Source organism: Dermacentor variabilis, chromosome 8 (genome assembly GCF_050947875.1).
Source record: "Dermacentor variabilis isolate Ectoservices chromosome 8, ASM5094787v1, whole genome shotgun sequence".
Classification (NCBI taxonomy): domain Eukaryota; kingdom Metazoa; phylum Arthropoda; class Arachnida; order Ixodida; family Ixodidae; genus Dermacentor; species Dermacentor variabilis.
The window spans coordinates 123,602,416-123,624,088 of record NC_134575.1 but is presented as its reverse complement, the minus strand read 5'-3'; positions in this window follow the sequence as shown (position 1 = coordinate 123,624,088).

Genomic DNA, 21,673 nt, shown 5'->3' with positions numbered 1-21,673 from the left:
CATAATTATTTTATTGTAATGAATAAAACGTTTACTCTATAATATTGGCTTCGCTTGATTAGAAGAAAACAATATGTACGTTTAATAATTTAAAAACGTCCGCAACGGCGGTTTCTGTAGTTCAGTGCGACATCGCGCACGTAAACAGCTGTTCGCAGGCGGTTCAGCGGTTATTTATTCAACGGTTCAGCGCTGTGTGTTGTCTTATCTACCTTCTATGACCGTGTCATTCCGCCTGCGCTACAACAATCTACAAGATGACTTATCGACAAATTCATATAGCTACCCTCACCGCATATGCAGCATATTGAATTCGGCTGCCACGAAGTCGTGTCAGCTCAACAAGATCCTCGCGCTACCCGTGCTCGGCGTCAGCTTCTGGAGAAATGATGCGTGTATATTGCCCGTGATTGCGCATATGTGGTGCCTGCTCCTAACCATATTCTTACGCCAAACGCAACAAGAAGCCCCAACACGACCGCCCGCGTGTGCCCCTGAACGAAGCCTCAAACGATCTGTGTGATTATGACGTGGAATGAAAATTGTGTTGTGAAATTCAATCTTAGCGCTAGCCTGGTTCGTCCATCGCCATGCTTGCGCTGCGAATATATATATGGGAGCCTCTCTAAATATTTCTAAAGGCGCAAAAGCCGACCCATCAATGTTTCGAGCAGTTACCGTCACTTTTGTAGAAACATGTACGTTGTAAGATAGCATTCTAAAAGACACGCTTCTCGTCCACTTTGTTGTCCCGTGTCTCGCGCTGGTAGTATACTCGGAACTTCTAGCAAGAAGACCATATCAATACGCGCTATCCATAATGCAGGATCGTAGGCTTAGGGCAGGCACACTTGCCGTAGGATTTTTCAGCTTTCTACTCAGCCTCGCACGCCTCTCACGGTTAGCCTGTTTTGTGGAAATAAATATTAGGATTATATTAATAATGTTATTAGATATTATAGTTTCTTCACTGTAATTTATAGCAATCATCGAGATTTCTGAAGCTAGTAATGCATTTAACCTGTATTAGATCAACATTGTTACGACATGCTTATGTGAGTTATTTCAAACTAGGTTGCTCCCCCCCCCCCCCCCCAGCCAGAGAAAGTACAAATGAAAGTCTCAATTTTTATTCCAATTTGGTATTCCTAAACAGATTATATTGGCAGAATGTTATGCCTGCTTGCATTTTCTGCAATTCAATGTTCAGAGCTGGAGAAAGTGACTCCTTTTCTTGCTGCCGAAAGGCTGCTTCAATGTTGACAGCAAGCTATAATTGTTCATTTCGAAAGTGTTAAGCAATGACTATATGTCTAAGCTTATCAATGCCTTTTTGTTCCACGAACACAATTAAGTGCTTCTCTCCCTCTCATGGACAGCCATTGAATGAAACCGTTCACTTTCGTAAGTATCAGGATGCAAACATTCTGGAGTTTGTCCTTAGTATTTGTCTGCATTCTATAGTGTGCATGTTTGTATCAAGTTCTGGTGTTACAATCGCAGCGATCTACACATACTGTTATAATGCGCCAAACAAATTTATTTAACTTTGTTTTCAAATCTACAATGTGGCCATGCAGTAACGACTACATTAATAAGCAAAAAAACACTGCAGATTCAGTGTACGGGTTGGAATCTATGTGAAGTGAAGTGAAGTGAAGTGCTGTTAAAGTAACTGCGATATATACAATTTGTCTTATTTTCAACAATTCAACATGTCCTCTTTTCCAAGGTTTGCTTATGCACCGCATAGGTCACAACCTTAATGTCATGTAATCTTTATGCATTACACTGTTCACAAATCATACCGAAACGCAAATGGCAGTTAAAGTAGATGCACGCTGCGAGACATCATCACAGTGACGTATGTTGAGCAAGGAATGGTGCGAGGTGTATGCAGATGAATGAATGACGTGCTTATGTACCTATTTATTTGTACTTATATATTTATGTACTTATATATTTATTTCTACATATACATACATTTTATGTACATATATGTTGATGTACTTCAACCTCGCAGGCTGCAAGGTTGAACTATTATGCAAGGGTGAATAAAAAAGTTGTTACAAAAGGAAGAAGGGCACAAATTAAGAAAAGAACCAGCAAAAAAAGCAGAACCAATACAGTGCACCAACTAGCCCAACGTGTTTTACTGGCACAACGTTATACAATACTTAACAAACAATAACAGAAAAAATTACTGCCCATGCACCTTGTACAGACGGTAAACCAGCGAAGCTGAAATGTGCGGCCCCGGTGTTTATCACTGGGAAATTCCAATGGTGTATTAAAGTCTTTCTATATTATTGGCTATGTCTGTGTTTCTTAATGAGGTTATGCACATGTTTGGCTTGGGTATATCACATTGCTTATTTGGAATGCCACACATCGCACTTTGCAAGATCACCATCATGGAAAGTGCAGTGAGTGGTTCATTGTTTTAATCCAGCGGGTCCATCAAAGTCTTTCTGAATTATGTGACGCATTTGTGTTTTGTAATGCGTTAATCATAATGGCTGTGGCTCATTTATGCACTGTAGTTACCAAGTGACACACCGGGGCTGCACATTTCATTTAATTAAATACAGGGACACATTTTGAACCTATTGGGAAGTCGGAGAGAGACTGCTGCATGCGTGCTCTGCTGCTAGAGAGAAACGACGTCACTATCGGTCTAGCCAATGGCCCACCACACCTTTGCTGCGAGATAATAATGACATCATGATCTTGTCTTAACACCATCCCCCTCTGTGTCCCTTCCCTGCAATTATACGTAGATAAATGTACGTTTGAAATGCATAATTATTTCTATGTCTACCCAACAAGAAATTTCTGTCCATCATGCAAGACGAATGCAGTGGCTCACGCCCCCTTAAACAGTGGCTCATACCCCTGCACTAGGGATTTTGGGATCGTACCATGAGTGTTTTGCCTAGGCACATACAGCCTCACTGTAAAAAGAATGAACACCTTTCTGCTAGAGACCAAAGCGTACTAACAAGTGAAAGCTTGTTGAACATGCCGAGTAAATGCTGGTTTACAAGCAATAAATCGAAGTTACACAAAAAGCCGAAACAAACACTGATGTGCGTTCATACAGATACCAACAGAAAACGCATCCATCTCTGAAAGTGTAACAGAGGCCATGCTGACAAGATTCTCCCAGTGTATTTGCATCTACAGCTTCCATAATTTCTCTAGGCAGCCGATCTCCACAGAATGCTAGCTTCTTCCTCTACAATGATCTCTCCACATCTGAGCATGCATTGTAGAGGAATAAGCTAGCATTCTGTGCAGATCGGCTGCCTAGAGAAATTATGGAAGCTGTAGATCTAAAAATGCTGGGAGAATCTTGTCAGCACGGCCTCCGTTAGAAATGGATGCATTTCCTGTCAGGAAACGCGCATGAATTTTTGCTTCTCCTTTTTGTGTATGTTCCGTCTACTGCTTCTCAGCAAGCATCTACTCGGTGTGTAAATTAAACTTTTGGTTGTTAGATCATCTCGGTTTTCTTGTTCGTCCTATGTGTTCTCTGGTGCCATTTGTAGCCAGGCTATTCACTACTTTTTAAAGACTGCAACAAGTCACTTTAATGGCCCTTGTGATGCTTCTATGTACCTTATAAAATCTTTTATTTCGCCAATGTAGCAAGAATGTATAGTGTGAAGCATTAAGAACAGGGTACGCTAACATCTAATAAAAAGGTTTATTGTGAAAATGCAGGGATCTATAAAGGTTACCAGAAAGTAGTGCAACAATAAAACCTGATAAAGACTAGTGGTTGATGAAAGCAAACATAAAAGCGGGAAAGGGAGAAAATACGTATAGATATACAAGTCAAGGGAAAAAAACATTATAATCACCAAGTGTGCATGTGGCTACATTCCAGGAAGCTCATTTTTTTTCCATGGCATGGAGCTGGAAGAATGTGCTTGCATAAGCAAGTTGTCAGTCTGTCTAAAAGAATAACAACAGTGTTTCTTGAAAGGTGCTAGCTGCAGGATTCGCAATTGTAATTATTCCTTTCCTGTGCTTGTAATTTTTCTGTATTTTATTTCTGTAGCCTTTTTATTTATGTTTGGCAGCATCAAGCACCAATTTGTATCTATCCTTCAAAGATGTCTTTCCTTTTCTGGGGAAAACACGGGGAAGGCGGAAGATGGAAATTCAAGACGATTAGCAACACGAGAACAAGGTGAAAGTAGTAGCCAACGTTTCCACAAGTGGACCTTGTAGAAGACAAGTCCACTTCTCGAAACGTTGGCTCCTGCTTTCACCTTGTTCTCGTTTTGCTCGTCTTTCTTTTCTGGTAATTTGTATAACTCGCCACATTTTTACAAATGAACCTCAGTTGAAAGTTAGTCCTCATCCTGTTGATACTGGTTCATGCTATGCACTCTGGCAACCTTTATGTGTGTGTGTGTGTGTGTGTGTGTGTGTGTGTGCGTGTGCGTGTGCGTGTGCGTGCGCGTGCGTGTGCGTGCGTGTGCGTGTGTGCGTGTGCGTGTGCGTGCGCGTGTGTGTGCGTGTGTGTGTGTGTGTGTGTGTGTGTGTGTGTGCGTGTGTGTGTGTGTGTGTGTGTGTGTGTGTGTGTGTGTGTGTGTGTGTGTGTGTGTGTGTGTGTGTGTGTGTGTGTGTGTGCGCGCGCGTGTGTGTGTGTGTGTGTGTGTGAAATCAGGCCCTCGGGCAGAGGTATCATTCTTCTCCTGTGCAGCCTTATGAATTCATTAATTATAGTGCAACAGAAATACGATGGGACAAGAACAAAGTAAACACACAGAGCGCGTCGTTCTTGTCTGTTGTCCAACTGTTGCACTTTAGTTAATAATGAATACACACAAACTGATCCAGTTTTCAGTTATTATGTCGGGCTTATAAGCCCGCTTGTGTCCTGGAATATCTGCATGGCTATGTATCCTGTAGTTTAATTTCTGGCCATGTGCTTACAAGTCGCGTGTCAATCTTCTGACTTTCCTTACAATCTTGTGTGATGTGCAGGTCCAGACAGTTTCTGGTGAATCCATGCAGGGTGTTGTGTAGGGTGCTGCTTTGATTGCTTTCAGTTCAGCTTTTCTAGGTGTAGGGTGACCTGGAATGGTACTCACTTATATGATGTTTAGTTTTATGTAATGTCATACTACTGTTAAACTGCTATTGCCACATCAGTGTACTATGTGTTCCTGATGTTTGCTTGCATATTCATGATTAGCACTCTCCTCTCTGTGTCTGGCATTTGCATATAGTCTCGTGGCCTAACTGTTTGCCCCCATATTTCACGGCATGGGCCTGTTGTATTTCAGGTTCAGATGCTCCCGACGTTGTTTCTAAAGGTAGGGGTAGTCATCCTTGCATCTCATATGCTAGCTGGCACAGTATCTTGGGACCAGGTTCTGAGCCCTTGAGGCAAATAATTTGAGCTGCAGGCTGCAACTCTACTCTGTCTAGGTGCTTGTTCGTTTGCTCTTTCTCATAGAGGTCTTCAAGCATGGTGAAGTCTGAAATACCGGTTACCCGATGCCTGTATTCGATGAGTTGTCTTTTTTGTGTGCTGCTGGTAATTCATACCGTACCATACCTTGGACACAAGCACATCATCTGCGATTTTCCATAGTATCCACTCGTCCAGCCCCCATGATTTCAAAATTATTCTTTTCACCAGGTGTAGAATTTGCATCCAGGCATGGCATAATTGTTTCACCCACATGCTGGCTCTGCTGTCATGGTCTTACACTAGCTGAGGATTTGTGGATGTTGACTTGCAGGTATGTTTCTCCAGCTATTGAGAGCACAATTTGCAATCTAGAGTAGTTCTTGATTATATTCTATTTTCCGACGTCGATGTAAGCCGACTCATCAGAAGGCGAGAGGCCAGACTGGCCAAGAAAGTCTGCAGTGTTGCCGAGGGCTTCTTGCATCATTCTTGGTTTCTGTATAAGATAGCTTTCCCATAGACTGTAATACACCATAGGCTGTAGTGTTTCTTGTAGTATGCCTGTGTTGTTGGTGTGGGTGGGCCAAATGTACCTCCAACACGCACCTGGAATCTTCTGTTTTTCAGAAAGTTACTGTTTAAGTGCTCTACCAGAAATGTTTTTGCTCATCGTACCTCTTATTAGAGTAGCATGAGGTACTGCGGTTAAAAGCCTCTTCACTCTCTTCATTCTTTCATAAGCGGTATTATACAATGTCCTCCAATAATATTTCTGCTGCTTATTCTGCCAGAAGGGACAACTCTTGAAAAAGGTTTTCTTTGTGCTATGTGTTTGACGTAGTATGAGCATTCATGCCTTGACATTTATACATCTATAGAACCAGCTTTCTGACAGAGTACTTGCTATACCTGATTATACTTATTTGTGCAGTGCTGTTGAACAATACATATTGATGCAATGAATATTTACTCACTCGAATTATCACGAAAGATGGTTGCTTTACAATTCTGCCCTTTGCTTTTTATTGGTGTTAGATTTTGCATAAGCATGCCCGCCCCCCTATGCAATAGTATGTTGAAGTTTAAGGGTTCAATAGAAGGTGGTGAACTAAATCTAAGTGCAAGAGCTTTCTTTTACCTATGACTCCCATCGAAATGTGACTTCCATGGCTGGCAAATCAACCCCTCGCCTTGTGTTAGCAGCAGAATGCTATACGCGCCGTGCACGCCGACGGACGCGCCACTGGTGGCGGCCTTGCGCAGAACACGTGGGAGAGGAGCCGGGCGCACGCCGTAGTTTGTTGTGTCATTGATCGTGCTTCTCTGCCTTATTCACGTTTTCAGAGCAAGATAAGCTACACCATTCGCACGTGTGGGGTGGCCAAAGCTTCAGCGAATGTCGAAGAAGAATTGTTGCAGGGGGGGGGGGGGGGGCTCAAATACCGGTGAAAACGTGCCGGCGATGTGGTTCTAATCATTCCCGGCAAAGCCTCATCAGTGGGAGCAACGGTAGCAAAAATGGATCGTCGCTTCGAAGGGAAATTTCTTGTTCTCATCCTTTCCTTTGTCTCGTCGGTGTTTTTTTCCACTCGACCATAGTTAGACGCGTGAGCAACGAAGTTCGTCTGCAGTGCAGCATGCGGTTTAAAGGCATTTCGCTAAAGTTGCGGATGCTGTTTGCCGCTTATATTGTTTTCCGCGTTGCGCTAGCTAGGCAGCACGACTGCAAGAGCGCATGGCGTTGTGCGTTAAAGCTACTGAAGTTTGCAAGAACTGAAATTGTTGGCTTCATGTGGCGCGGTAAATCCTCGCACCAGCTGTCGTGCACTTCATGTTTTTACATCTATTTTATGCGTGGCTTTGCACATGTTTAACTGTTGCTAGTTGCTCCATGCATAACTCTTGTCGATTCTTTTGAGCTGCGAAGTTTTTACCCTGCCTTGTTTGTAAAGGGTATAAATCACGCTGTTTTATCGGAATGATACCAAGGAAGTGCTTCTTTAACAGCCTTATTCTTTTCGCCCGAGGGCATCTTAGATATTGTTTGCGTTTTTGGAAATGTGTCTAGAAAATAGGTAGTTCAGGGCGAGAATTGCTAATAGCTGCTGCATGTGGTATTTTTGTTACACTTATCGCTGAATAGTTCGCGTCCCGTTTGTGAAGTCATCCCACCTCGACGCTGCCTAAGATAACTTAGCACGCCGAGTGATTTGTTTGTTTCACAACGCAGTCCCTTCTTGCATGTGAGTTTTGTACTCAACTGACTTCTTTCTTATACTTACGCTGCAGACGACTAAACCGGGCCTTGCCGCCAGCGCTCATCTACTTTGACTGGCGCTGCTCTGCCTTTAAATATATCATGTGGCATCTCTTTCTAGTAATATAAAGAAGTACTAAAACGTTAGTCAGTCTTTAGCTTTGTACGTTTCCAAGCAGCTCCCATGGGGAATTTAAGATTGCACAAACTTCAGTGAGAACGTTACTTCATCGGCGTATGCAGCAGAATTGCATCGGTGGTACAGCAGTAACACGCGCTTTTATTAACCCGTGTGTTTGGTGACTTCATTGGCTAGTGTACGCGTTTCCATCAATAAATTGGCAATTACTCTTCTTGAGGCGACTTCGACTTCACTTATTCGGCGATGTCACATGTATTCATCGGCAGGAAAATCACAATGGCATATGCAGAGATTGCACGTGCCGTGCGGATTTGTTTGATATAAGTCTGCACTAACAACGGGTGCTTATTATTCAGGTACAGAAGCAGCATTGCGGCAAGGGTATAATAAAAAAAAAACATCGGGAGATCGCATCCCTCAACAAAATTTATCGGCTAGTGAACAATGAGCTCCACGTCATGAAAATGGGGTTCATGGCGTTTGTCTGCGGGACACACCTTGCACGTATGAGGACCATGTTGTCCCAAACACCGGTAACATCGTGTTCATACCCGCTCGCACAGAGGTCAGCATCTTCCCTACAGCTGTCACCGCAGAAGAAGCAGCCTGGCACCCGAACAAACGAGAAATCGCAGCCGCGAACTTCAGCCATCCTTGCTGCGAAGGGTTGTCGTCTGCTACTGCTCCCGCGTGTACTGTTGCAAGCGCCCGCTAGGTGGCTTTCAGTGGCGCCTCTATAGGCGGTGCACGAGGCGTATAGCCACAGTGGCAGGTGAGCCGCGTTAGCCGGCTCATCCTCGCACGTTTTCACTCACATACAGTATACGGCACGCGGCGACAGTTCTCTAACGCGATAGCGTTAAGGAGCTCGTGTCGCAGAAAATCCGGTGCCGTCGGCGGCGGTGGCAGTGAGCGAAAAATGGCGAAAGACAATTCCTAAACAAAAAAAAACGACTTGCAAGATGGGCTGGGCGGGAATCGAACCACGGTCTCCGAAGTGTGAGACGCTACCACTCAGTCATGAGTTCTTTTCTTTATTACCTTGATTTTAACGCCATTCAAACGCGTACAAAGTAGGTCAATTGGTGCAGAAAAATAATATTACATTACTTCGAGAGACTACATATTTAGAAGGCCCTCAAAGAGGATATCACAGACACCAAAGTGTCAAGCTCCTGAAACCACTCTGGCGGTTCAATCATGTGCCGGAGGGCATCACGCGTGTACCTAAGACTTTCACTTATGTGTTCCCTCAGAGACCTTTCATCTACGCGGCCATTCCTGTCATCCATACACGTTTTCCATACGCTGTTAATACATAAAAGCATTATCAAGTCAGCCGGCACTCGCCCTGTGTCTGCACACGGCAAGAACCGAATACCGAAAGGACTTAACGCCAGTTCTTTCTTCAGAGCTTTTTTTTTAGAACATCCCACAAGAAAACGGAGTCAAGGCATTCCAAGAAGATGTGCTCAATAGTTTCAGGTCTTTAACCTATGATGCAGTTAACAGGCCATGGAACAAAGAAGCCCTTGCTTTGTAGCCATGGCTTCACAAGGAGAGTGCCCGAATGCAATTGAAAGAAGAAGGTTTTCGCTGAAAATCTAACCGGCATTTTTTTAACGCGTTTCAGCACATTGCGTTCAGGTCCTAAGTTATACATCATACGGTACACAGGATGTGGCAGGAAAGCATCAACCAGATCACTATAAGGTTTCTTATGCGTCACTGAAGTCAAAAATTCATTCGAAAAATGCGCTTTCAGTAAATAAAAGGACATAACAACTTCCTTCAGAAAGCCAATTGGTATTCAAGTATGTTCATTTGTTGATGAGACAACCCACTCAGGCTAGGAAAAACTCAATCTCACTTGAATACCAGTACGAAGAAATATATCTCTTTGGTCCCTGAAGAAAAAGAACCTACTAACAATCTGTTTCAAAAACAAATGTGTTAATCTTAGTCCTCCATTCTTCACCCAATGAAACAAGTAACACCGGCTAGTTCTCTCCAAGTGGATTCCCATATATATACTTCAAACACTCTGTGAAGTTTCTGCACCGAAACCCTTGCCATGCACAACACTTGTAGTACATAATACGCCTTTGTAACTAAACAGAAATTGCAAACACTAGCTCTTGAAAACATTGAAAAGTTATGCCCGCCCCACTTTTCTGTCGGATCTTTAACTCTTTTTACTTCTTCGATCCAATACGTGGCACTGTCACGATAATCTTGTAATGGCACCCCAAGATATTTTCCAGGGGTAACGCTCCAGTTCATATTGCAAAAATACTCGGGTACCTGTGGCCAGCTGCCGTGCCATAAACCAAGGCACTTAGTCCAGCTGACAACCCTTCCACTCGCGGCGCAAAAAGAAACAAGCTCTTTCATAGTGTTATTCACGCTTTCTGTATCACGGCGAAAAATTGCCACGTCATTTGCATAAGCCACAACTGTAGTCTCAATTCCTGCGTAGATAAACCCACGAATAGATTGGCTTTTAATTATTTTCAAGCAGAAAGGCTCTAAATACAAGGTAAATAAAAGAGGCGACAAACAGCATCCTTGTTTTACTGATGATTCCACTTTTATACTGGCGACTAATTTTCTATTAATTACTAACTTTGCAGTGCAATCTTTGTACGCCATTCTTACTCCATCTGTTATCACTGCACCGGCTTTAACATGTCCTAAGAGCAAAAATATGACATCATGGACGACTCGGTCAAAAGCATTTTCAAGGTCAAGTTGTGTCATAGCGACTCTGTCCTCTCTTTCATCGCAGCATACCAGTATGGTGCTTGCAGTATGTATATTCGAAAAGATCGATCTGCCTTTGATACCGCATGTCTGAGGTGGCCCACATGTTCTTTAAAAACGGTCTACAATCATCGCACCAGTACTTTAGTGTAAACTTTATAGTCCGTATTTGTCAAGCTTATTGATCTGTAGGCTTCCACCGCCAAAAGTCGCGCACGATCTTTTACTTTAGGAATTAAAATAACGTGCGATGTCCGAAAAGAAGGAGGTGCTTCCTTATTCTCGTACATCTCCCTTATCACGCGATGTAATGCTACAGCTATTCCAGTTTTAAAGCTCTTATAGAAAGCCCCTCCCAGACCATCAGGCCCCGGTGACTTGCCTGGACTAAGTTCGTGAATCGCATCCTCAACTTCTGAAAGGCTTATTGGTCTGTCGAGCGCTTCACAGACCTTGTCTGATAATGTTGGCATTAATGGCAAGAAGTCAGTTCTAAACCTTTCAATATCACATATCTTTTTCCTCATCAAACTTTCATAATAAGACTCAAATGCGTGTTCAATCATTCCAACATCACTAGGGACTTCCCCTTGATAACTTATTTCTATTATTTCTTTCGAAGCCGCGTATTTCTTCTCGTCACTTATTCCTCGCTTGGTAGGCGTGTCTCCCATCCATAAACTCTCCGCCCTTGACCTTATTACCGCACCCCTGTACTTTTCCTCATTCATGACTTCAAGCTCAGACTTTGATTTCTTTCAAAAATAAGCCAGGCGAAGAGCTTTCTGTGCAGAGCATATATTTTAGCTTAAGGTGTAATTCCTTCTCATGCTCTTTTTCTTTCTGACAGACTGCGCATGCTCTTTCAATCGCGGTGAATTTAACGTCTCTTTTGAAGAGTTACCATTCCGCAGTGAAGAACGCTGACGTAGTTTTGCTGAGGAAATTTTCGAGCTTTTCTTGAACTGCCTTTTGAAAAGCGTCGTCTTGGAAAAGCTTATCATTTAGCTTCCATAAGTCCTAGCTGAATTTCGTTGGTTTTGTTTCTTTTCTATGGTTGACATAACGAGTCAATGATCACTAAAACTAGCATGTAACACTTGATAACCTGAAAATAACGGTACAAAGGTTAACGGAGCATAAATATGTCTAGCCTGCCATGACACTGACCTAGATAATGTGTATGCATGGTATGGTTCTCGCTTGACAACACATACTCAGCCATGAATTCGATGCTTCAAAGCGGGAGAAATGCGCCTCTAGTGGATGCGGTGTTGCCTTAGAAATGTGCCGTAGAAAGTTATACCGCGGTGTATATCGGTAATTATGAGTATGTAAATTACAGAAGTCGCAGTTAAACGGGTAGCGAAGTACGTTTCCGCTACATTTCTTCTGCGCTTGGCACGCACGCAGAGCCATCTTGCGGCAAACACAGAAGACCCCCTCCACGCAATGTACGGCGCTGCCCCGACAGCTGGCGCGCCACTCGCCCGCTTCTAGAGAACAATCCCATCGACGCATCAGCCCCACGATTGCGTCCGCCTTAATGGCGCGTCGCGGCCCGACTGTCCCTGCCTATCACGACGTTTGGCTCGCGTAGATCGTTTCTCCCTCCGAGACACCGAGTTCTTTGGTTCGTTCCGCTTGCACAGGCGCACGTTTCGTCTTTGTGTGACTCAAGAGCATGCCGAGCGAATGAGTGGGCGTTGCGAACGGGGTGCGATAACGCTATCGCGTTGCACTCCTGAAGGCGAAGCTTAAGCGTCCCCCAATTTTTGCCCTTGGACTTGATACGGAATGTCACGGCGACGCCGACGGTGACGCCGGCAGCAGAAATAGTGTCCATATAGTTGCTATCGCAATAAAGCATCATTTTAGGGGCACCTAATTTATCTATGGGATTTGCATCCCTCTGTTGTGAAAAAAATAGGTATACGCACAATAAACAGGAAGAAAACGCACAAAGCGCACAATAGTCTAATATTAATTAATTGGTTAAGCAGTGGTCCCGGGTTCGAGTCCCGGACCAGGACGAATTTTCCTTCAACTGCGAGGCTTTCCTTTCGAGGAACCCGTATATGGTTTCCTTTGTAGCAATTGCTACGATTGGGTGGATGTTTCATTTTCCCTTAATTAATTACTTCTCTCCACCTTGCGGGTTTCCGCAGAACTATTACGTCGATAGTCTAATATGTCTTGCTCCATGAATATAAGCATCATTGGTACGGATAGAAGCTCCTCTGGGTGAAAGAACATGAACGTCCTGCGCACGATAGCGGTGATACACTCCTGGCATACCGCCGCCGGCTATTGAAAACGCTGTGGGCACGACCACACGTCTCTATACACCAAACCACGTGATAGCTTCCATACTCGCTAGCTCTCTTCAAGTGCACGCGTCTTCTGAGATGAAAGGTGCGCCTTCCACGTTTTTTTTTCAACCATTACAGTGGCATTGTGTACGCCTATTGAAGTATGCCAGCTATGCGATCTAGCTTCATCAACAAACTGCAGCTCTTTCTGCTAACTCCGTTTGTGTTGGTTTTATTTCGGGGAAATCTCCACCGCACGCGGATTGGATCAAAGCGAAGTGGTCGGACCACCGCTCAAAACATGAATCGAGATAACCCCGCCAATGGAAAGATTGCCTTTGGTATTGGTTAAAGGTGGGTACGTTTCCTCAGTAAACGTGGATTTATGTTTTTAATTCTTCACTAAAAGTCGCGAAAAAGAACCTTTGGCGCACATCTGAGCAAGAATATGAGGATCCATAAGCGCCGCAGCACGTGACCTTCCATTAGTGTACGCGGCCTGGTCTTTTCTTTATTAGTATTGAAATGCACTACAACTTTGTCTGTTATAAGTTTTTTGACTTACAGTGTGCAGATAGGCCTTCCTTTGTAGCGAGTAGAAAAGAGGCGCTGCCTTCACCATCGTTTTCTATGCGCTGGCTTGTCTCATCTGTCGACAGAACGGCGATGACGGGCGTAGCCAGCCTTGACGTAGCCGTGCACATAGGGGAAAACGCGGTACAAATACAAGAAAGGTCTGTAAAACAACGCAAACTTACTTTACCAGCTTTTTATTTCCAAAAATGTGGTTGAAAAGGTCAATATGTTGGTGGTTAACCACAGCTGCTCTCACTCCTGTGAAAGCAGAACGATCCGCCGCTCTCACAATTTGCGAGCCGGTCTATCGACATCGCTTTCACTTTTCAATGGTGCTGGACGGGAAACGCTTACTTCTTTCGAGGCTGCTCAGATCTAAAAATTCTGCTTGCAAAATACCGACGTCATTTTGGAAGCAACCGCTTCAAGTGTAAAGACTACCGAGGGTGAGCTTTCCGTTGCCCGATAAAAAAACTGCGCCCTTAAAAATCGATTCTCAGTCCTTTAATGATAGCGATGACCACAACTGCACATTTACCTTTGGTCTGAGTTTGTCAAGTGTCCATTAAAGTGCGCAGAGACAAACTTGCAGAGATGTTTAATTTATCGTTTATTTTTTTATTTCTTCATCAAGAATTTCTTGATGGATTGCCCGCTTTAAAGGAAGAATCCAAAGCAAAAAGATCCTAATATTGAAGCACGCCGTAACGTGCAAGCTTCCTTTAGCCAAACCTAAGATGCTACGGTCCACGTCTTTTCCGCGGTCTCTGTCTTATCCTTGTGCTTCAAGAAATGAGCGCTTAGCTTTAAGGTCACAAGATAATAATGACGCCATCAGAATTGTTACAGCTTAGCTTTATAAGGCGGTCGTTACAGATCGCCTTCACGAACGCATAGCGTTGTGACAAAAGGAACGGTGTACATTGTAGCTGCTCATTGGCCAGTGTGGTGTTGTCAAGAGGGGCGTCAGTGCACAGCGCTGCAAAGCGCAGTGTTACGATGCGCACTGTTCATTAGGCGATGCTGAGAACTACTTTCAGCGCCACTGGTAATTGATATTCGCGAATCAGGCGCGAATCACCGAATGCGCTGACTAAGACTAAAGTAGGTCAGGCTATCCTGTGGAGTTTTACCTAACGGTGAGTGCAGAAAATTTTATCAAACCTATCCAATCGTATGTGCCGTTTAACTGAAAACGGATTTTGAAATTTGTTTACTATTCGGCTCTAGCATGCAGCTCAATCTTGCCTCCTTAGCTATGTTTACAGAAGAAGCGTACACTCTTTGGCATGCGAGTTATAATGTGCAATCATTTGAATAATAATGTTGCGTTTATTTATTATTTATTAAGGTGGAAAGCCTTAGACGGTTCGTTGCACGAAAAATCCCATGTCCGGCGTTGCACCGTCCGGCGTTATGGCACAAAAATTCATGCCATTAAAATACATTGCTAGTCGAACCAATGAACGTTCATATTAATTCGTGCCAATAATTACACACAGTATGGACGGATATAGAAAAAAATCGTGCTCAATGTACCGATTGAATAGGCATCCCATAGGAAATTATAGGTGTGCATGTAAATAGGCAAGACAAGCAATTTGCGACATGGATCAGTGGGACTTGGCTAACAAGGAAAAACAGTATAAATTCAATGTATGTCCGACTCTTCAAGGAACCGAGCTTGGAAATAAGATTGCTACCTGGTACAATAAACTAATAATCAATCCCAAGAATATCGCTCGAATGAATGACATATGTTCCCGCGATTGGAGAAACGCAATGAATGAGATTTTTCGGCAAAAATATTTTCCTGAATGTTCGAATGTTACGAACGTCTGCTGTGTCTGCTAGGTGTGACTAGGATGTTTGAAGTTAGCGAGCCTGCGTGTTCTTTCTGCCTCCTCTCAGGTTCAAATACGTCCCGAAGAGAGCTTTTAAAGAAACCTTCTCACGTCTTCTCTGTGTGCCGCAGTGTCTTTCCCTTTGTTCACATATTTCTCCACAAGCGCGATAGAAGATTTGAAGCTACCATGAATTGATGTTGCACAGCGAATAACTGCGCGATTCCCCTTGTGACTTTCTTGCGGGCTTCACGTGAGAAACGACTTAAATGGTTTCGCTGACGCTCGCTCTTGAAAAGTAAGAAGCTTTGTTGTGACATGCACATTTATGATTCGTCCTTTTTTTTAATGATATCGCAAATAATTTGAAGTTTTGTCATGTAGCGTTAACGTTTCTATTAGCAAATAATGTGGGCCCGTTGGCTGAAATAAAAGCTATACTTTCTGAATTTTGTGACGAGCGGATGCTTATCCGCTTCATAGTGACATTCAAACGTTACATTTACAAGAAGGGCGCACTGTTTCTCCAGTTTCTTTGCAATATGCGCTTCACTTTCGTAACGCCCGCGATGACAAACATAGCAGTGCGATAAAACGGGAAAGTGAAGAAAAGAGAAAAGCTTTACTGAAAAACAAAGCTAGGCCGAATGGGAAAAGGTCAGAGCTTTCTATTTCTCTAGATGAGAACAAAGTACTAGAACGGCAATATAGGGCGCTAGAACGGTAAGCTATTCACAACATTTCTATTCCAATTCCGCAATCAGCGGTTCATGATTTGTCAAAAACTTTTTTGGACCACCCCCACTTCACCTGTCTGTCACGCGACGTCACGAAAACTGCAATAGCTCCCCGCGCGACATGACATGCACACCCTGATTACGCATGATTCTACTGAACGAAACAAAAATAATTATTTTTTACTCCACGCCTTTTCGCCATCATCGCTCTGCTATTCGTAAAAAGGTTTCAGACTGCACCCACTTCTCATTCGTATGTCACGCGACGTCACAAACCCGCGATAACTCACCCCTTCCAAGTGGCGTGAAAGCATTAAAGATGCATCAATGTGCCGAACAAAGTTTTTTTCTGAATAGCCGGTGACTGTCCCGTTCTGAAAGAAGATGGCTGCCGCCGATCGCTCTGGCACTGGCTACTCGCACATGCCGGAGAACTGGGTTTATTTTCGAATAACGAAACTTTTTGCATGGCAGTAAAACATTATCGAACCCTATCGACACGTATACATCATCACTCTGCCAACTCTTCTTTGCTGAGGAACCATTTTAGCGTCATGTTTAACCTTCCGTTGCACGCCACCATGATTTTTGACCGGCCACCGCAAGCTAAGTAAGGGAAGGCAGACTAGTCGCAGACGTCGGTACCGCCGTCTTCCTCCACGCATCGATTAACGCGATAGCGCTAAGGGCCACCTGTCGTAGAAAATCCGGCGTCGGCGTACAGCGTCGGACGTCGTTACGACAAAAAGAATTCGAACCACCCACATCCAGGCCATCCATGTAGCGAAAGGAAGTTATAGAACTAATTGAATTTCTCAAGCTGAAATACGTAGAAAAATCGTAAAGTACAAATTACACCCAACCTAAAGACATATAGCGTCAGATTGTAATTTCAATATACGAGAAGACATAATTCTGTTACGCGAAAACTTAAACAAAGTCCCTTTCCAGCGTTTCTACCAACCGTAGACCAGTCACGGCGTCCACCATTTGCGCGCGCCGACGCGCGAGTATCTTGGAGGCCACGGAGCGGCGCACCCATTTCCTTAAAACACATCCGGATGGCGCTCGCCTCCACTGCATCGCGGCCTTCTCAAGAGGCCGCGTTTCTACCAGAAAGCTCGCCTTCGTGCATAGCGTTCGCCGCAAACGTTTCCAGGTAAACAATATGGTTACATAGGCTACAGTTTCCTGGAAGCGTGAGAAGCAGTCAGGGATGTTTGAATACTATCACGTTCCACTCTCAAACAGGAAGCTTAAGCGCCCTCCAAGTTTTTTTTTTTCACCGCGCTGGCTCAGTCCCATCGAAACCCTCTCCACGTGAGCGTGTTCCTCGCCACTTGTCAGCCAATTACATACCAAAACGCGCTGAATGTAGGCAATGTAATTAGTCTTGTGAGCAAACAAAAGGGACTTCCTATAAATAAGGAGAGCGTTTGATTGGGCTGTTCAGGCGACGTTACGGGTCACCGGCCGAACCTTGCGTCGGCGGTTACGTAAATTTGACATCAGAAGATTAGAATAAAAAAATAGTTTTACGTTATAGGACCCATACTTGCCTTTTCAAGTTGGGCAAAGCAGCTAGCTAATATGTCGCGAGATAATGGACAGCAGACGGTCAGATACTTAACGGGACGCGATCATCTGCCGTAAGGAAGACCTTCACACAGGTTGAATCTCATGCAGAGGGAACTATGACACTGGTTGCGAACCTGACATATCCACTGATGGGTGGCAATCAGTTAGCACACTTTGTTCTTAAGGAATGATGATATGTAGTCTTGTGAAAAGCGCAGTGACGAGCTCAGCTGTGTAGTATGTAGAATATGTGGACATCTTGCCAGCAAACCGCGGCATGCTTTCCAGTGCATGATAAAAACAAATCTCCAGGTGAAAGCCGCGCCGCTCGTTGGGCAAGAATAGAGTACAGTTAGATAATTCCGGTGCATGACAGTTTGAACATATTAAAGAACGGACAAGTGGAAATGTTTATGCTTTAGGAAATGGTCGCCTCACATACACCGAGCCAACTCAAATATGTTTCTCTGCTAAGACACGCGAACATGTTTCTTAAAAAAAGACCACGTATTTTTTACGTTATTGTGCCAAGATTTGTATTACTTAGTCGCTCCTTACAACATGTGCTGAATGACTTTTCTTTACAAATGCCTTGATGAGTGCTCACAAGAAGCAACTTCAAGCGCTGAACTCCATACCTAAAATTTCGCTTCTCATGTTTCAGTCAACCAGATCCACTGTATGTGTTTTTACTTTTTTATCAAACCAGTGATCGCGAAGCACGCCTCTTGTGGGAGACGAACACTTTCTGTGTCATAATAGCACCAGAATATCGAGCCTTCAGCAAAACATTTGCAAGGCTATCAGTGCGGCAAAAAGATAAAAAGCGCGAGTGAAGCTCACACGTTTACAAACCGCTCGCGAGTGAAATGTTTATGCCTGCAGACTATACCTTTTTGTCAACCTGTCGCAGCTGAGTGGCAAGGAAATCATTTGTGTCATAGAGCAAACGAGAAACTCGTGTTCTGAGCATGGGGTTTCGGCCTCGCTTGAGTAAGTACGTTTGAATTCATGGAAATGGTCCATGTACAAAAACGGATCTCATCTACGTTTCATCTAAAATTTCGACAGCACATTACTAGGCGTTGCGATCGGGAGCTTAGACAGAACCAAACTTAAGACAGGAAATTTGCTGACACAAAAATGAAAGGCTGGCTGCGGGAAAGATGGTGTCCAATAAAGAAAACACCCTGATCTAATTGCTTAAGATCTTCGCGATGCAATATCTCCGTGTATAGGAAGGACGAGGAGCACAAATCTTTTTTTATATGTGGCAATGAGCTGCCACAGTCCGCGAATTCAGTGTAAAACAATGTGCAAATTATAACAGGTGATTTATTTTCGTCATTTTATATTATACCGGATAACATCAGTTTAGTCAAACATTGAGCGATTATTGCTCCTACGTTCCGAGATGCTGCGTTAATCACTACATAAGTGCCATGCGACACGCCCTAGCTGTCGCCAAGACTGTCAGCAATTATTTCTCGCCCGAACGATATCGCCGTCAATGCTAATATCCCACGCCACACACCCGCCGTCGTTTCAGCGCTTGTTGACGCAGCTATGCGTTTTCAATAATAATTCAATAACCCGGAACGCAGGGGAAAGAAGGCGCCGCTGGGCGCCTCCCGGAATCTTAGCCCTACGCAACATACAATAATCCCGTAGGCTCCGTTTCTCAACAACGTTTGCCGCCGTTCTCACCAGATGGCGCCGGCGGAGCACGAGTGGCTCGCAATTCTGCGCGGCGGCCGCACTCAATGCTGGCGGAACCGCCACCTGGAGCAGGCACGCGGCGGCTTTCTCCTCTCCCACTCGGTGGTCCGAGCTATCGACTCCCCTACGCGGTGACGAAGCATCACGGTGAGCGACGTATCTTTCAAACTTTTCATTCGAGCACCGCTTTGCTCGCAGGAGTAATGACAGCTCTGATACGGTCGGAGGACTGCGCTCCGTTGCGTTTCCTAGCTCATCACGTGTGCTTAGTGAGCGGCGAAGCATTAAGAACATTTACGGCAGATGACAGATCCTGGCTGAGGCCGAGCTACTTTTTCTAGACAGAGAGAGGAACGCCGTAGTCACGCTTTAGGTAGACGTAAACATTCACGAATACTCGGAAATATGCCAATAATTGTCGTTTGGCCATGAGGTTGACACTACACTGTGTGGAAATTTCTATCAAACTCTTTTACGCCGGAAAGCTGAGTGGCAAGCAGGGAGCAAATATCCCGATGAAGAAGTTTGCGAATATTCTTGGACCTGCGCTTGTGGCTCGCATCCGCAAATCTGTTGTTGCTTAAAGGGCATCTTCGACTGGCTGTCGGTGCGGTCGTCGTGTTCCTATCGCGCCGACCACTACAAGGAGTGGCGTTTGTGCGACTTATGAACAATAACGAAATGAAACACTCTTGCGTAAGACAAGATTTGTGAACTTGGCGCGGATTTGCATTGTGGCATGTACTCTACAATCAAAGGCAGTCTTACATTAGGTCGTGTCATTGTCCTTAAACTATCGCCGAGTCAGAGATCCAGCACACCATTCTCAATAAAAATTATTCGGTGAATTTGCCAACCAGTAGTGGCCCACAAGCTAGTTTCATTCGGATAGCTCACGGCGGAAAGTTTGTATATGCATATGGAACAATGAACACGTGGTTATCTATCGCGTTCTCCTGGACATGGCAAGTCAGCTTTCACTGTTCGTTTATATGTATTTGGCAAACCATCTGGTGTGCCTGCGGTCGATTGCATAAAGTTGACGACTGGGAACAGCATACGCGAGATAAGGTTGCATGGTTCTAGCACCCATTAACGCAGATCCTCATAGCAACAACGGGCCACGTAGACACAAGTGGGCAGCTGCCGATAGGCGTTATTCGGTAAACACACACTGAAGAACATACGATTCACATGCAAGAGCACTGGTGGCTTCCATAATGTTACGCGCGTCCCTTATCTGTGACGCAATGGCCAGTTAAAGAAAATACGTGTCGTGTTCGACCGTCCAACAGTTTCATTCATTTAAACTGCTCACAGCCGGTGAAGTTGCTCGTATATATAAAAGAAATTGTGGCAATAGTATTAGGGTGAACAAATTTCTATTATCTACAAGCTTCCAGTTTGAACAGATGGTGCAGGGAATGGTTAGGGCTCTTGAAGGCAAGTGAACAAACCAGCTTGTTTCGACAGCCGTCTTTCTTCAGCGGAAGGACTTTTGCTGGCAAAGCGCCATCCAATTCGCAAGAAAGATTGTGAGTTTTCCACAAAGCGATGGCGTTGTCTATCTTTCTGCTCTGTTCTTTTTCCATCAAATGGCATTCGTTTCGATGGCTTTATTGCCTTTCTGTTTCTCCAAACTAACTTAGTTGGTGTCTTCTGGCCAGTAGTTTACGCTTCTGTTTAGTATTCCCCGTTCTCACACGCCTATGGTCGAAGCTCGTTTTCTTAATGTTTTCGCGCTGCCACTCTACTAAAAGCAATGCAAAACCCCGTGATCACCTGATTCGCGCTGATAGGCGGAATCGTATGGGTACGGTAAGTTGGGTACAGGTGGAATCCGGTAGCAGTCTGCTTATATCCATTGCTTATGCACTACTTTCCTGGTGAAATTATTTTACGCAAATAACTAAAAAAGTAAGACTTCATGACAATAAATTCCTCATAGTATGTATGGCGAACTCCTTCGTCTTCATAACAAAAGCGGTGAGTGCAACATGCAATTAATTGGTTCACTATGCGGATACCTTTCTCTTAAGAAAGGAGCCGGTAACAGCGTACAAGGTGCCATGCGATACAGATTGGAAGTGAAACGTGCGCGTCACTTTGCACGTTGGGCGTGCCACATTTCTCGATGAATCTTTTCTCTGTATCGTGACGTCATTAAAAAGTAACATTTTGCATCCCAGCATTTTTATATGACTTAGCAGGTAGCTCTGATGCCTCTACCTTTAGAACGGGCTTACTTCTGTTGCATTTGTACTTACCATATGCTAACTGTCTGTAGAAAGCACATGTCACCTTAGTAACA